General features: G+C 46.0%; 1 protein-coding gene across 2 annotated transcripts in view; it reads right to left on the bottom strand.

Annotated features, from left to right (window-relative positions):
- HPCAL1 (hippocalcin like 1) overlaps positions 1-15745 on the bottom strand; it is a 328942-nt gene extending 313197 nt beyond the window's left edge. The window contains exon 1 of one of the 2 annotated variants that reach the window (XM_077488773.1): positions 15258-15745. The gene's annotated coding sequence lies outside the window, so the exon portion shown is untranslated. The remainder of the gene's footprint in view (positions 1-15257) is intronic. The other variant, XM_077488772.1, reaches the window with a different exon arrangement.
- Positions 15746-16237: the final 492 nt, after the last annotated feature.

Here is a 16237-nt window from a genome sequence, read left to right as displayed (position 1 = left end):
CCATTTTTGTCTTACCAAAAGCAGAAGGAAAATGCATGACCTACAGAGCTCTTCACGCCAATAAGTTGTAGTTCAGTTGCCCTTTTAAGAGTCCTGCACCTCACCACTGAAATTAATGGAAAGCGCAACAAAAACACAAGAAGAATATTAGCATGCATTAAAAAGGGTATTTACTCAAGACAAACTATAATTTGTGTCTTAAAGTGTCTCATTCAGCTGCATCTTGAGTATGCCATCCAGTTCTGGTCACTGCTCCTCAAAGGATGTGCTGGAACTGGAGAGAACCAAAGAAGGGCAACAAAGCTAATAAGGGGTCTCGGGATCTCAGTTATTAAGAATGACTACAAACAAACCTTTTTTTTTGCGACGCTTGAGAGGAGATACAGTTGTGTGAAATAGTATTTACCCCCCCTTCCCGATTGAATTTTTTTTTGCATATTTCTCACACTTAAATGATTTAGAACAAACAAATTGTAATATTACAAAATGATAACCTGAGTAAATCCAAAATGCTTTTTTTTTTTTTATTATTTCATTAAGGGAAATAAGCTGTTGAAACCTGCCTGGCCCTATGTAAAAAAGTAATTACCCCCTCCCATGCATCATGAATGAACTGCGATTAACCACGATTTTTTGGAAAGCTGCATTTCACTTGCCACACCCAGGCCTGATTACTGAATGAACGAATGAATGAGTGACTTGCTACCTATGCAAACTGAATTGCAACAGGGCGCTATTTGCCGCCGGTGTCCAGCTACAGGTATTTTGCTCCCCCTTGCAGGCATAGATACCCATGCCACCCACGGGTATCTATGCCACTTCCTGTTCCCCCTTTCGGTGCTACATTTGGCACCTTTTAGAGACAGCGCTGGGGGGGGGGGGGGGAATGGGGGCAGGGATTGGGAACATAAGCAGATGTTCTACTTTTGGGTGGAACACTGTACTTCTCCTGTGGATCACAGGAGTGCAGTCTGTTTTGCCCTCCTGGGACCCAATTTTCAGCAGGCTGAAGTCAGCGGTCTGCTGATGTCACAGAGCCAGTCCAGGCTCAGGCGAGATTGCGACAATGGAGTCGGGATCCACCCACATGCCTGGACTGACAGAGCCCGAGCCCGGCGCTCCCACCCCTTTCAGAGCCCAGCGCTGCATTGAGTGAGGGGGGTGGGGCAGAACAGAGCTGCTGACTGACAGTCACCAGCTCTCTGCTTGGGGAGCCCTAAGAAACAAGCGACCATTAGTTCAGATGGATGCTGTGTCCACCTAGGCAATCACGATTATAAAAAAAAAAAAACAAACACATCCCATACTTCTCTTTTACATGCCTGCGACTTTACAATCACTTCAAAATCAAGGAAAGCAAGTTCAGCCACGTGAAGCTTATGCTGCTGCTGGTCATTTCTGTTGCAGCACAAAGATCCCCCCTATTCACAACAATGTCTACAGCTCCTCTGAATATTTAGGCTGACTGGGAAATTCTTCTCATGGAGATGTTTATCTTACTACAATTACTATTAGGTCACTATTAGTTGGGTTGTTCTGCATCATGCTCATCTAGGTCATACAACTGCAGAACTTGTAGCTACTTGTCCACCTCCAGCTTTAGAGGAACAAGTTCTGACGTTCTGGAATTCCGACATCTCCAGCTTGGAGAGAAGCACATACATACCAGTTATTTGTAATGCCATGTACATCAACATACGTCAACTTTTTCATTCCACACTAACTGACACTTGTGAACAAGGTAAATGGAATAAAAAAAAAAAAAAAACATTTAAAAACAGAGATGAGTCTATTATTTGTATGTCATATTTTAAATCTCCTAATGTATGTAATAGATATACTAGAAATGGAACCATGAATGTTGAAGGTTGAAGATTGTGTTTGGCGCGGTGTGCATTATGTGTATGCAAATGGGACAACAGCTCGAGGAGGAATACCTCTGAAACAGCAGCAGCTTGTCCTCTTGGAAGCTTTTAATAGAGATCTAGAGCAGTGTTTCTTTCTCAGTTGAGGGACTTTTTAAGTATGCAAAATCTCAAGATACTCCAGTCTATCTATCTATCTATCTATAAAAAAAGTCAAATGTTACTTATGAATGGTAAATCTGTTTTCTAGAACAGGGCACAAAATAAAATGATAAAATTAAAGTGATAGATGGTAAAATGCTCCTATTTTTTGTTCCTACAAAAGCTGGCCATAGATGGATAGAATTTCAAAATGAAAAATGTGTATAAATTCTCAGAACATTAATTTGTCCTTTAAAATATTTTGTTTGCCTTCTTGCAAAATGCGATTTTGGAATGAATGGAGTTTACGGAACGAAAACCACAGTTAGGAGGAAAAAAATAAATAAATCCATTCTGCATCTTTGAATATTCTTATCACAAAACAAACATCAATTTGACCCACTAATGATTAGAAAAATGAACAAACTTCCCCCCTAGGAATTTTCACTTCAAATTTCCACCCATCTATGGCCAGCTTTACCTACTCTGTGCAACGATATTGCACAAGAGCAGCCCCCCCCCCCCCACCCCCTTCTGCCAGCTCCTTTTTTCTCTGTGTGCCCCATAGCAAGCCTTAATGAGGGAATGCATTAAGGTTATAAAAAATAAATACTTTCAACCCTTTGAACTACCTTAACATTACATCAGAAGCAGCCTATACAAAAGAGTCCTCCCTCTTCATACCACAGTCCTAGCAGAATTATATATCTCCCCACCCCACCAATCACACAGTCTCCTTATCACAGATCCCCCTCCAATCCCCCCCCCCCCCTCCATTCTTAAAGTGATGCTAAAGTCTTGTTTTGTTAAAAATAACAAACACGTTATACTTACCTGCTCTGTGCAGTGGATTCGCACAGAGCAGCCCAGCACTCTTCGGTGCTCCTGACCCCCCCTTCCTGTTGAGTACCCGCACAGCAAGCAGCTTGCTAAAGGGGAAACACAAGGCGATCCACAGCACCATGTCCATTCAAACACAGAGCCGTGGTACGGCCCCACCCCCTTTCTTTGCTCATTGGCTGACTGACGTGGCACCGTGCTGCTGTCTCAGCCAATGAGGAGGGAAGTCCCGGGCAGCCAAGACACTCCTACAGTATTGCTGGATCCAGATGGGGGTTCAGGTAAGTATGCGAGGAAGGTTGCTGCACACAGAAGGCTTTTTATCTTAATGCATAGAATACATTAAGATAAAAAAACCTTCTGCCTTTACAACCACTTAAAGTGTTGTAAACCCTTACAAACCACTTTGACCTACAGGTAAGCCTAGAATAAGGCTTACCTGTAGGTCCAAAAAATATCTTCTAAACCTACACGGTTTAGGAAATATTTACTAAAAGACAGTGACAGTTGTCTATGGCACATGCGCCGTAGACAGCGACACGCAGGCTCACTATCGCCGTAAGCAGCATGCCGCTGCTAACAACGATATGCCGTTAGTGGCGGCTCCCGTGCGCATGCGCGGGAGTGACGTCATCGCTGCGAGTGGCCAGAGCAGCGATACCTGGAAGAAGATGGGCGCTTCGGACTACAGGGGACAGCGGTGACATCGCTGGCTCCTGTGTCAGGCAAGATGCATAGTAGCCCATTATGCTTTACCTTTGCAGGGAGGCAAAGAGGAAGTAAACCCATCAGGGTTTAAATATCAGAGATCATATCTGGAGGAGGCAGACTTTTGTCTTGTGAATACTGTGGGTGCCCTGCACGCTGCCTAGCCTGACCATGCTGATGCTTCTTGAATAGCAACAATAAAATGTCGGAGTGTCTTTTACCAATCAAAGTAGCTCTAAACCACATCTCCAAATTAACTTTCATGAATAGGACTCCAGGTGTGAAAACTAATGATTACAATTAGCTTTCATTGAAGTAATTAGTCTGAGTTCACTATTTCCTCCAGTGCCATGAATGTTTAATGGGTGTGTTCAATAAAGACATAAGAAATTAGAATTATTTGTGTTTTGTCAGCTTAAAGTGGTTGTAAAGGCAGAAGGTTTTTTTCATCTTCATGCATTTTAGGCATGAAGATAAAACACCTGTGTGCAGCAGCCCCCCTCAGCCCCCTAATACATACTCAAGCCCATCTTGATCCATCGATATTGCACGAGAGACTCCGCTGTCTGGGACTCTGCCTACTGATTGGCTGAAACAGCTCCATTGGCTGTCACTGCTGTAAAAGCGAGTGAGCCAACTGGGGGGCAAGGCCATGGCTCAGTGTTTGTATGGACACACGGAGTTGCAGCTCAGGTGCCCCCATAGCAAGCAGCTTATTGTGAGGGCACTGGGCAGGAGGGAGGGGCCCAGGAGAGCTGGCAAGAGACCCGAGAAGAGAAGGATCCAGTCTGCTCTATGCAAAACCACTGCACAGAGTAGGTATGACATACTTGTTTTTGTTTATTTAAATAACACAAGCCTTTAGAGCCGGTTCACACAGCGGGCGATGCGAGGCGACACGACTCGCCTCGCTCTCGCAAGTCGCCCCCGTTCTGTACAATGGAACCGTTCTGAGAGGAGCGACTCGAGTCGCTCCGACTCAGAAAAAAGGTTCCTGTACTACTTTTGGGCGACCTCGGGGCGACTTGCATTGACTTCTATACAGAAGTCATTTGCAAGTCGCCGCTGAGGCCGCGGCAGGTCGCGGCGAGGCAAGTCGGAGTCGCCTCGCCTCGCCTGCAGTGTGAACCGGCCCTCAGTATCACATTAACTCCTTCAGGACTACCCACAGCACTCTTGCTGCACTGAATCAAGTACCTGTACATTTTGTATTTAAGGTTAGGGTGTGCACCAGTGCGTGGCTGCCACCCCAGCGGTGTTGCCATTCCCTACAGCACGAATGTTGGCTTCTGGCCCGAACCCACCGATTGGCTGAGCAAATGACAGAAGCGTACCCTGTGTAGGTAAACACAGGGCTCTCTACCGACAGCAATTCACTTTATAATTTCCTTGCTAAGCAGGGAGTAAAAACTGGCATATTGCTTAGTAAAAGCAGCCCACAGTACACACACACACACACACAATCCTTTGATCGCCCTAGATGTTAACCCCCTCCCAGCCAATGTCATTAGTACAGTGACACTAGAGCTGCACAATTTGGGCTAAACTGAGAATCACAATTTTTTTGCTTAGAATAAAGATCATTCCGTTCCCGCGGTGTAACATCTTTCACATTATACAAAAAAAAAAAACAAATGTTAGAAAAGGTTTGGTCTTTAAATGGTTAAACTTCCCTCATTTACACGCTGCAGTTCCATCCTTCGAAGAAAGAACGAAAAGATACTTTGTTTCTACTTATTGGCATGTGATAAAACTTGACAGGCTGCCTGAAGGGTTTTTTCCCAGTTGTGAGAGCTCCCTGCACTTGTTAGAAAGAATTGTGAAATGCTGTTTTAAAGATCGGGAAGGGAAAAAGATCGCAATTTCGATTCTTAACGATTAATTGTGCAGCTCTAAGTGACAGTGTATATTATTAGCACTGATCACTGCATTAGTGTCACATTTTCCACCACACTATCTCAGTCCCACTATAAAAGACACAAATTTTGATATATTATACATTATATGAAGACTTTATATTAGAAGATAGCAATTTAATTTGTGTCCAGTGTTGCATGATGGCACAATTGCCAGTTAAAGTAGCACAGTGCCTTATAGTAAAAAAATGGCCTGGTGATAAAGGGGGTAAAACCTTCTGGAGCTGAAGTGGTTAAGCACATTGTGTTAGTCTATTCCTGTGACTTAAATTGTGATCTGATCCTCATCTAAGGCAAATTACCACACAAAGCCTGTATAGGATGGATAATACTTACTTTTCCGGAAAGTAGAGACTTCAATCTTCACTCAGTTGCAGTGCCATGCTACGGCCACTGATAGTGTCCTATAACTGGTAGCTGGAACTACAGAAAGTAGTGGGAGAGGTGAGGCTCGACATCCCCAGAAGTGATTTGGAGGATACCTGCAGTGGCATTATCTCTGCTAAAGCGTAGACTGGAGCTGTCACCTATCCAAAACGGTAAGTATTCCTCTACACAGCTACTGTTTTTTTGTTTTTTTTATATTTTATTTTATTTGCAATACCATCACTTAACATATGTTTTCATTGCGCTGCATGTAGATTTGTGTCCTGCCCAGTCTTTACATGTGCAGCAAATTCTACCGCAGTAAGCGGTATCGGCTTTTCTCGAACACAGACCACACTTATGTATTCATGGTATTACATGACCGGGGACTATATATATATATATATATATATATATATATATATATATATATCTCCATAAAGATTTTTTTCTGTAAAGCTGGTGGATTACAGTTATATTTTGTTTCCTGAAGAGATTATCTATTAAACCCCATATACAATGGCAGATCAAGAGCGCATAAACCTTCAGAATAAAACCTGTGCCATCCCATAATGTGTAATATATACACTGCAACAATTCCACACTAATAATCTGTTATCAGGCGCTCAGGTCCTATTATAGCTACACTGCTCTCCTGCGTCACCGGAGCTGGCCGCTCTATGTGACAGTCTACACACAGTACAAAGTGAAACATTAACGCCACACGTGAGCACCAATCACTTTCTACAACCTAGCCGCTAAAAAAGGGCAAAGGTTAAGTAGAGAGACTTCAATAAAAGTCTGATGAGGAAGTGGCTACGGCTGCTAATTACTCTGCAATAATGCCACAGAACTGCGAGCTGCTTTCATCAGTACGGTATTTTTAGAATGCCAAGTTCATCATGAATGCATGCTAAATAACTGAACCCAAATTGAATGGCACATTACGGGCGCTTGTTCACCCTATGCATACACTAGAAGCATGGCAAGCAGCCATATGGAAGGGGAGGCTGAACAAATCAGCTTGTACTCAACATCTTTTCCTAGAATTATGGGCCCGTACTCAGCATCCAATAAGGGGGGCTTCCTCCAATACCCACTAAACCTTCACCTAGTGCACAAAACCGTGTACAGTGTTTTGATACCCACAAGTACCAAAGTGCCAGCCTTAACCCCATCAGTAAGCCTCAGGAAAATGCTGAACATGACTCCATGCCCACATATTCCCATAGACATTCCCAGGAGCATGCCCAGGTCAGCCGCTAACTTATGCGGCCTATGCTGCACTCCATCCTCTACCCTGGAAGCATTCAAAAGCTGGTACAAGCCCTGCTAACCAATGATGCTGCACCCCAGTTTCCTGCAGCTTAGCAACCAGTGACAATGTGCATTGTCATTGGTTGCTAGGCCGCAGGTGGCCAGGTCAGCTGCCAGAATCCTAGCAACCAGTTCAGTAAGACCCCTTTCCCACCCATAGCGTCGGTGGTAAAACGGCGATGTTTTTAGCTGCGTTTTACCGTCTGAGTTTTCAGTGCATTTGGGGCGCTAGCGGGGTGCTTTTAACCCCCGCTAGCGGCCGGGAAAGGGTTAAAGCCACCGGCAATGCGCTGCAAAAGCGACGTTTTGCCGGTGGTTTAGCCCCGCTGCACCATTGATTTCAATGGGGAGCAGCGGGGGAGAAGCGGTAAACACATCGCTCCAAAGAAGCTGCTGGCAGGACTTTTCCTGATGCCCTGCCAGCGCACCACTCCAGTGTGAAAGCCCTCGGGCTTTCACACTGGAGACAATGGAGCAGCTGTTTGAGGACAGATTGCAGGCACTATTTTTAACACTATATATGTGAAAGGGGTCTAATGCTGCCCTGGCTGGAGCCTCTGCTCTGTGCATCCAGACAAGGAGCCGCAGTATGGCCTACCCCCTCTATCTACTCACTGACTCACTGACTGACTGACAGCAGCGGGAGCCAACGGTGTCCACTGTGTGTCTGAGCCAATCAGGAGGGAGAGTCCCAGACAGCCAAGTCTCTCGTTGCAACATCGCTGGGTCAAGATGGGACTCAGGTATCGAATGTACAAAGAATTTTTAACTAGCACAGAGGTCTCCACACTTTCTAAACAGAGCCATATTAGGCCTCTTTCACACTGACGTCCCGTTCAGGCCCGCCTGTCAGTTTTTCAGGCGGACCTGAACGGGTGCTCCATAGAGCTCTATGGAGCGTCGGATGTCAGCGGTGACATGTCCGCTGACATCCAACCCGCTCCGATCCGAAAAAGTGTAACGGAGGAAAAAGCTATTTTTCCATCCGTCTGCGGATCGGATCGGGTGACGACGGGCACTGTGGTCCGTCGTCATCCGATCTCCCATAGGGGAGAGCGGCGCTGTGACAGGTCCGTCCCTGCGCAGTGTGCAGAGACGGAGCTGTCATCTCCCTGCTCAGCGGGGATCGACGGAGTGATCCCCGCTGAGCAAACGGATATCCACGGGGCGGATCAGAACTGATCCGCCCCGTGTGAAAGGACCCTTACTGTCCTTTAGAGCTGCACAATTAATCGTTAAAAAATTGTGATCTCGATTCAACCCCTCTGACAATCTCTATTGCAGTTTGCCGATTCTTTCAGATAACATGTGGAGAGACTTATCTGCTCACTCAGCTGTCAAAAGAAAACATCGGGCCAGTCGTCAAGTTATTAAAATGAAACATTGTAACCAACTTCCTTCTTAGATCAAAGGGAAACTTCTGTGTGTAAAGAAGAAAATAAGAGCAGTCTGACAAGTTTTTAAAGTGGTTGTATACCCACATTTTTAACTTTTACCTACAGGAAAGCCTATAATAAGGCTTACCTGTAGGTAAAAAAAAAATATCTCCTAAACCTGTACGGTTTAGGAGATATTCCCCTCGGTATGCGCCGCTGACTGCAGCGGCGCATGCGCACAAGGGGTTTCTCGCCGTCAAAATCCGGCAGCGGCCGAGCGGCCGGACTGAAATCTCCCGCGCGCATGCGCGGGAGTGATGATATCGCGGCTCCGGCCACTCACAGCGCCGGAGCCGCGATACAAGGAAGAAACGCCGAGGGAGCATGTCAGCTCCCTCGGCGTGGATCGGGCCAGATGTCGGGGCCTCGTTCTAAGGGAAGTATTTCATAATGAGCTAGTATGCGGTGCATACTAGCTCATTATGCCTTTTGCTTTGCAGGTTAAAAAAAAAAAAAAAAAAAAAAAAAAAAATGTGCGGGTTTACTACCGCTTTAAACAACTAAATGCAGGAAGTTTAACCACTTAAAGTCTAAATCTTTTTCTGACACTTGTTTCTTAAGGTAAAATCAATGTTTTGTTAGAAAATTACTTGGAACCCCCAAAACATATTTTAGCAGAGACCCTAGAGAATAAAATGTCAATTGCTGCAATATTTTATGTCACGCTGTACTTTCCCTGCGATCTTTCAAACGCATTTTTTTGGGGGGAAAATACACTTCAATGGAAAAAAAAAAACAGTAAAATTAGTCCCATTTTTTTGTTTTAATGTGAAAGATGATGTTACGCTGCGAGAATCCTGATCTATCTTCTAAGCAAACAAAATTGTCATTTTAGACAGAATCGTGCAGCTCTACCGTCCTTCATACTTTAGGGGGGACAGACTAGCCTATGGAAGGAGAAAATGCCCCATCGATGGCGTCATTGGGAGGAACAGTGAGCTAAGGGCCAGATAAAGGCAAAGGGCCACATCCTACTGCAGTTTGGAGAACACTGTGTTTAAGCTATGAAATTCCCATCACTGAAGGCTGAAATAGAAAAATTACTAACGATATTAGTAACAATATAAAAAAAGGAAAACAAAAAGAAAAAAAAAAGTGATTTTCTTCAAAAGCAATATTTTTACCCTCAAAAAGCAAAATTGTCAACATGTTACTTCTACTCAGAATATTCCATTGGCAAGAGCAGCCCCGAGGGTCTTAGTTTGGCTGTGCGTTTTCATGCAATCTTTTTGTGCATTTTTTTGATGTACGCTTTTCATGCACTACTACTGAAGCCTAAGGAGCCAAAAACATGGGTCGATCCCCCAAATACCCACGCATGGCAGCACGTTAAGTCACACAGGTGTGAAAAGGGGTTTAAAGATTGGAAGAGGCCAAACATAAGTCTTTCTACAACCTGAATAAAGAATGGAAGCCTGCTATATCCATTATGAAGGAAGATGCCAGACTGCTTGTCAGGCTCAATGACCAGCACTACTACTATTGAAGTGGACATGTCACCCTGTAGTTAACAGAAGCTCCCAATGCCAGCATTTCTATACAAACGTTCCTTACCTAGTACAATAAATTGTACATTCTAAAAACAGGAAACCTTTTTTCATCCAAAATTATTAAAATACAGACTGCAGGCTTCTGACAGGAATTCCCTCTCGCCTGGCTGCAGTCAATGAAAATGGATTTGCAGCTTGCTATATAAAACCTAACCAGCGAGGCAAGGAGGGCTAGCAATTCATAGAATCGCAGCGCAGACATTTCAGAAGGGAACCCCTCCATCGCCGCTATACAATAAAGCTCAGTGAAAGAGAAACCGGCTAATTCTTTGCACAGCGGTCCAATTTAAAACTCTGCAAGACTGAATGACCTCAATCACCCTTCCTAAGCTGGTGACAGGAAGAGCTGGTTAACAATTGCTGCACTGGTGCTGATTAAACATTCTTGTATGGCACGGGATCATCTGCTTTAACCCTCAGCACGGGCACGTTTAGCGAGAGCAAAGGAAGGGGTTAACCCCAAAGATGCCAGTGACAACACACTGATATAGAATATACTATATAAATAAAGCCAAAAGTCTCTTATGCTAAAATTAAATAAATAAATAAATAAAATAAAAAAGGTTAATTTACACTAGTGAGGCCCCCTGAGAAGCCAACCGCAGTGGATCACATTTCAGAGGACATCTGACAGGCAGTGAGGTGCCACCTCCCCGCCACCTGCTTTAATCCCTAAAAATTTGCATGTGGTTACAGGGCAGCCACATTCCGTTTTTTTCCCTACATACAACTAGCACCAGGAGCAAAAAAAATAAAAAGTGAGCACATAAAAAAAAAAAAATAAAGTGCATAAGGTCTACCAGATGGTCCGACTGAGTAAAGAGGACCCTTGCCCTGAGCCTTCAGGGCACAAGATTCCTGACAAGGACTGGGTAGTCATGGTCCACCCAGCCAAAACCAGGCAGACCTAATTTTTTGGGGACCTGCTGAAGTACTAGGCAGGGCCCCCTAAAGAGAGACCACCTGACCATAAGCCTCCCACTAACTCCCCCCCCCCCCCCCCCCAAGACTTTCAGCAACATGGATAAGATATGTAGCAGTGGCGGCCTGTCCATTGGGGGAGCATGGGCGCAGCTCCCCTAGCTACATACAGGGCGCAGACTACGGATTCCAATGGGGGGGGGGGGCGGTGTTTTTTTAATGGCACGCGATTTGAGGCTTCAATAAAAGGGTGGGCTCGGGGTTCAGATTCCACCCAGGTTGTGCGATGATAGCGAATGATAATTCACACTTTTCACGCTAAATCTCCTCCCCGCCATTTAGGATGCAGAAACCACCATGTTGGAGGAGGGCACACTGGAGCCACTGACCGGCAGACAGTGAGTGCGCAAGGGGGGGGGGGGGTGTTTACCGACGCTGGCCGCCCCCCCCCCCCCCCAAAAAAAAAAAAAAAAAAAAAAAAAAAAAAGACAGACACACACACACACACACACACACACACACACCAGCAAACCAACAAGCTTGTTTCAAAGTGTCAAAGGTGCACAGCTCTTTTTACGACACAAATCGCATGAAGAAGCAAAGTTTCGGGAGTGCAGAGGGACCCTTTCTTTAACAGGCATGACACAATGGACCCTTTATTACATGCCTGGTGATACATGGTCCAAAATGTTGCTTGTTTATGCGATCATTCAATAAAAAGAGCTTGCTAGTACGCCGAAGACAGCATTCAAAAAATCCATACAGGATCCCAAATTAATTTCGGGCTTTCAAATGATCATATGCAACATGTGTGCGTTACAAATCTTATCCCCCCGACACCTGTACCACTGGGACCAATTACAGCCAAACTGAACATGACAATACAAAGTACAGAAAACCATAGCACTGGTTTGGGTTTGTCTACTATATATCTTTTTTGTGCTTTGAGGTAGAACACAAACACACTAGATGAGAGCATCTAAACAACAGTATTATGTATGAATTTAGTGTTGATTCGGTTAGGTTAAAAACAAAAACACATAAAATCAATCTAGTTCAACCAACAGAAAAAAAAAAAAAGAACACATTAAAGTGCTTGTAAACCACTTTGACCTACAGGTAAGCCTAGATTAAGGCTTACCTGTAGGTCCAAGAAATATCTCCTAAACCTATATGGTTTAGGAGATATTTGCCCGAAAACGGGCACCGCTGTCTACGGCGCATGCGCCGTAGACAGTGGCGCGCAGGCGCACTGAGCGCGGCATTCTCAGCGACGGAGCTGCCGCACGTGTTGGCTCCCGTGTGCATGCGCGGGAGTGACGTCATCGCGGCTTCGCCGAGTGACAGCGGCGGAGCTGCGAGACCCCACCAACAAGATGGATGCGGCGGTGACTTCGCTGGCTCCTGTGTCAGGTAAGTGACACATAATGGGCTACTATGCGATGCATAGTAGTCCATTATGCTTTGCCTTTGCAGGGAATGAAAGAGGAAGTAAACTCACCAGGGTTTACTTCCTCTTTAAAAACCTCCATATAGAAATCAACAGTTGATCCAGAGGAAGGCAAAAAAAAAAAAAAAGTGCAATTTGCTCCAAGGGAAAAATATTCCTTCTGGATCCTCTAGGGCAGTGGTCTCAAAACTGCGCCCGGCGGGCCAGATCTGGTCCTCTGCTGCCTTTATCTGGCTCTTGAGCACCATTCCTCCCGAGAGACAACAATAATGAGGGGCAATTCCCCCCCCCCCCCCCAAGAGGCACCAATAATGAGGGACCATTCCCTACCCAAGAGGCACCAATAATGAGGGACCATTCCTCACCCCCCCCCCCCCCCCCCCAAGAGGCACCATTCTCCCAAAAAAGACACCAAATGATGGAGGGACCATTCTCCCAAAAAAGACACCAAATGATGGAGGGACCATTCTCCCAAAAAAGACACCAAATGATGGAGGGACCATTCTCCCAAAAAAGACACCAAATGATGGAGGGACCATTCTCCCAAAAAAGACACCAAATGATGGAGGGACCATTCTCCCAAAAAAGACACCAAATGATGGAGGGACCATTCTCCCAAAAAAGACACCAAATGATGGAAGGACCATTCTCCCAAAAAAGACACCAAATGATGGAGGGACCATTCTCCCAAAAAAGACACCAAATGATGGAGGGACCATTCTCCCAAAAAAGACACCAAATGATGGAGGGACCATTCTCCCAAAAAAGACACCAATGATGAGGGACCATTACCCAAAAAAGACACCAATGATGAGGGACCATTACCCAAAAAAAGACACCAATGATGAGGGACCATTACCCAAAAAAAGACACCAATGATGAGGGACCATTACCCAAAAAAAGACACCAATGATAGGGACTATTCCTCCCTTGAATACCAACAATGGGGCATTATAGCCACTAGTTTTAGTAAATCTCCCCCAGATTGCACTATGTGTACTATGCACTAAATGCACTATGCCGTATATTTCATGCACCCAACCAGTCCAGCTACTTTTCCCTCAAGGATGATCATGTTTTGTTCACATCGTATACAGTCACAGAAGCAAACGTTTTAAAATGAATTTGGGCATCTTAGTGATGTATTTCAGTCATCCAGGGCCATCACACACACAATCCTGCCTACAGACTTCCAGCATGATCCTCACACGAGTGTAGGTTTCATAGAACCTCGAGGATTTACTTTGTTAATGGTGCTCTTCAACAAATATTAGAAAGCTAAGACGCCACTGACAGATGAGCTCCGAAACACTATTCTGCAGGAACTTTTACTAGCAGTCCAGGATTGCAAAGCATTTTAAGGACCAAGTCTTCTAAATCACTTACAGATACGACTGATGTAAAGTGATCTGGAGCTAAAGGGCAATTTTAGCACCTGCAAACCCCACAAGGCTGAACTGGGATGGTCCACGATAAGGACAAGCCTGGGACTAGGACTGTCCACAATATACACAAGGCTGGGATCATCCACAATAAGGGCAATGGGGAACACCCTAGGATAGCACAGTTGAACCTTCCTAATCTAGAGGAAGACTGATGGGGAAAGTTCACTGCACAGACTTGATATACTGATCACACTCAACAATTCTGACCATTTTCTGGCTGCAATCACACAAGTAAAGTATTTAACACTCAAAATACTTTATAACCTGATTTTACCATTACCCTTCCATTTAAGGAACAGTAATAAGTAGGATGGCACTCTGCATAGGTGGGCTTCCCTCGTCTAAACAACATGAATGGATGAATATCCAGCTGACAGTTATTGTAGTCTCACAGCGGCACCCACAGCTGTCAGAATACTCGCACAGTGACTCCAGCTGATTGGCTGCTCTCACTGTTTGGCTGACTTTTTCCGTCCAGCTCCTTCAGGTTTTATACTGAAGTTTGTTGAGCCAGGTGGTGTCAGCCATGGCTTGAATATTAGCCAAATTTGAGTGATGTATGGCCAGCTTTAGAGATCTGACCTACTACAGATTGTACAACCAGACAATAAGATGTGTGAGGGGTCAGTACGACTCTGGAAATGTAACTCAGACATCTACCAGCACCAGATGACTCTCTGTGGAATAGATCAGTCCAAGTAGTAGAAAGTAGGTGATGAGCTCCTAATGTGTAGGAGTGCCTCCATCTATTCTGGGAAAATCAAACTCACTTGAGGTGCCCATCAGGACACGGAGGAGCCCACACCAGGACACGGCACCCACCTGGACACGGAGGGCATACCCGCACACGGAGCCCACGCATACACGGAGGGGCCACCAGTACATGGAGCCCACCCGTACACGGAGGGGCCACCAGTACATGGAGCCCACCAGTACATGGAGCCCACCCGTACACGGAGGGGCCACCAGTACATGGAGCCCACCCGTACACGGAGGGGCCACCAGTACATGGAGCCCACCCGTACACGGAGGGGCCACCAGTACATGGAGCCCACCCGTACACGGAGGGGCCACCAGTACATGGAGCCCACCCGTACACGGAGGGGCCACCAGTACATGGAGCCCACCCGTACACGGAGGGGCCACCAGTACATGGAGCCCACCCGTACACGGAGGGGCCACCAGTACATGGAGCCCACCTGTACATGGAGGGGCCACCAGTACACAGAGGGTCCTTGATAGGTGGAGGGGCCCCTGAGCATAGCAATAAGTAGTAAAGTTCCCGGTAGGTCGGGCACTCACCGGCTGTGTGCTGGGCGCTCCTCTCAGTCTCACCCCGAACTTTCCTCTACTTGTTCCTCAGTACTCTGTTAGCACTCAGTACTCTGTCCCTCTGTACTCAGTTCCTTGGTACTGTTAGTACACTGTCAGTACTCGGTTAGTACTCTGTTCCTCGGTACTGTCAGTACTCTGTTCGTCAGTACTCCGTACTCTGTCCCTCGGTACTGTCACTCAGTAGTCGGCTCTCTTCCGCAGATGTGATCCGCTGTGACAGCCCGGCCAGTCCGCTCACATAAGCTCCTCATGAGGGGGCAGAATAAGGAAATGCCGGGCGGGGCGTGCACACTGCCCTAGGCTCCGATCACACTGATGACACTACACCGGGGAGTTGAGGAAGAAGAGCCGCGCTCTCTCTCTCTCTCTCTCACACACACAGTACAGAGCTCACTCCCTCCCCGGCTGGCTGCACACAGGCGCTGCAGAGTCGCGGCTGTCAATGGTTCATACGGCTGGCCGCTGGGGGGGGCACTTCGCATAGTAAGGAGGAGATAACCGGCCAGCCGACCAACAGCGAGCTCTGCTAATTGGAATATTACAATGGAGCGAACTAAGACTTCAATAGGGGTGTCAGGTGTGCTCCAGAAAATGGGCACTATAAGAACGAAGACCTAGGGAGAATATACAAGATATATTCTTATGACCGTAAAATAATTTTACAGGATCAGAGTTTAACTATGAATAAAATTGCCCATGTTGCTGGAAATAACTCTGTATATAAGAAATGCTCCCCTATAGTGGCTATACTTGGTACAGCCCAAAAGCTTTCCTTCCAGAGAGCGGTGCTGCTAGAAAGTAGTAGAGGGCGGAGCCAGTGGGCAGGGCCTGGGGTGGTAGTAGTGGGTCCGCTGTGCTCTATACTGATATGTAATACAGCGGGAGAGTCTCCTCTTTCACTGAGACAAGCGCCCCCTAGTGATTGATTAGTGTGTACTGTACAGACG

This window comes from Lithobates pipiens, unplaced genomic scaffold (assembly GCF_037356315.1).
Source record: "Lithobates pipiens isolate NorthernLeopardFrog02 unplaced genomic scaffold, aLitPip1_a1.2 Scaffold_18, whole genome shotgun sequence".
Taxonomy (NCBI): Eukaryota; Metazoa; Chordata; class Amphibia; order Anura; family Ranidae; genus Lithobates; species Lithobates pipiens.
This window is presented reverse-complemented; position numbering and strand designations above follow the sequence as displayed.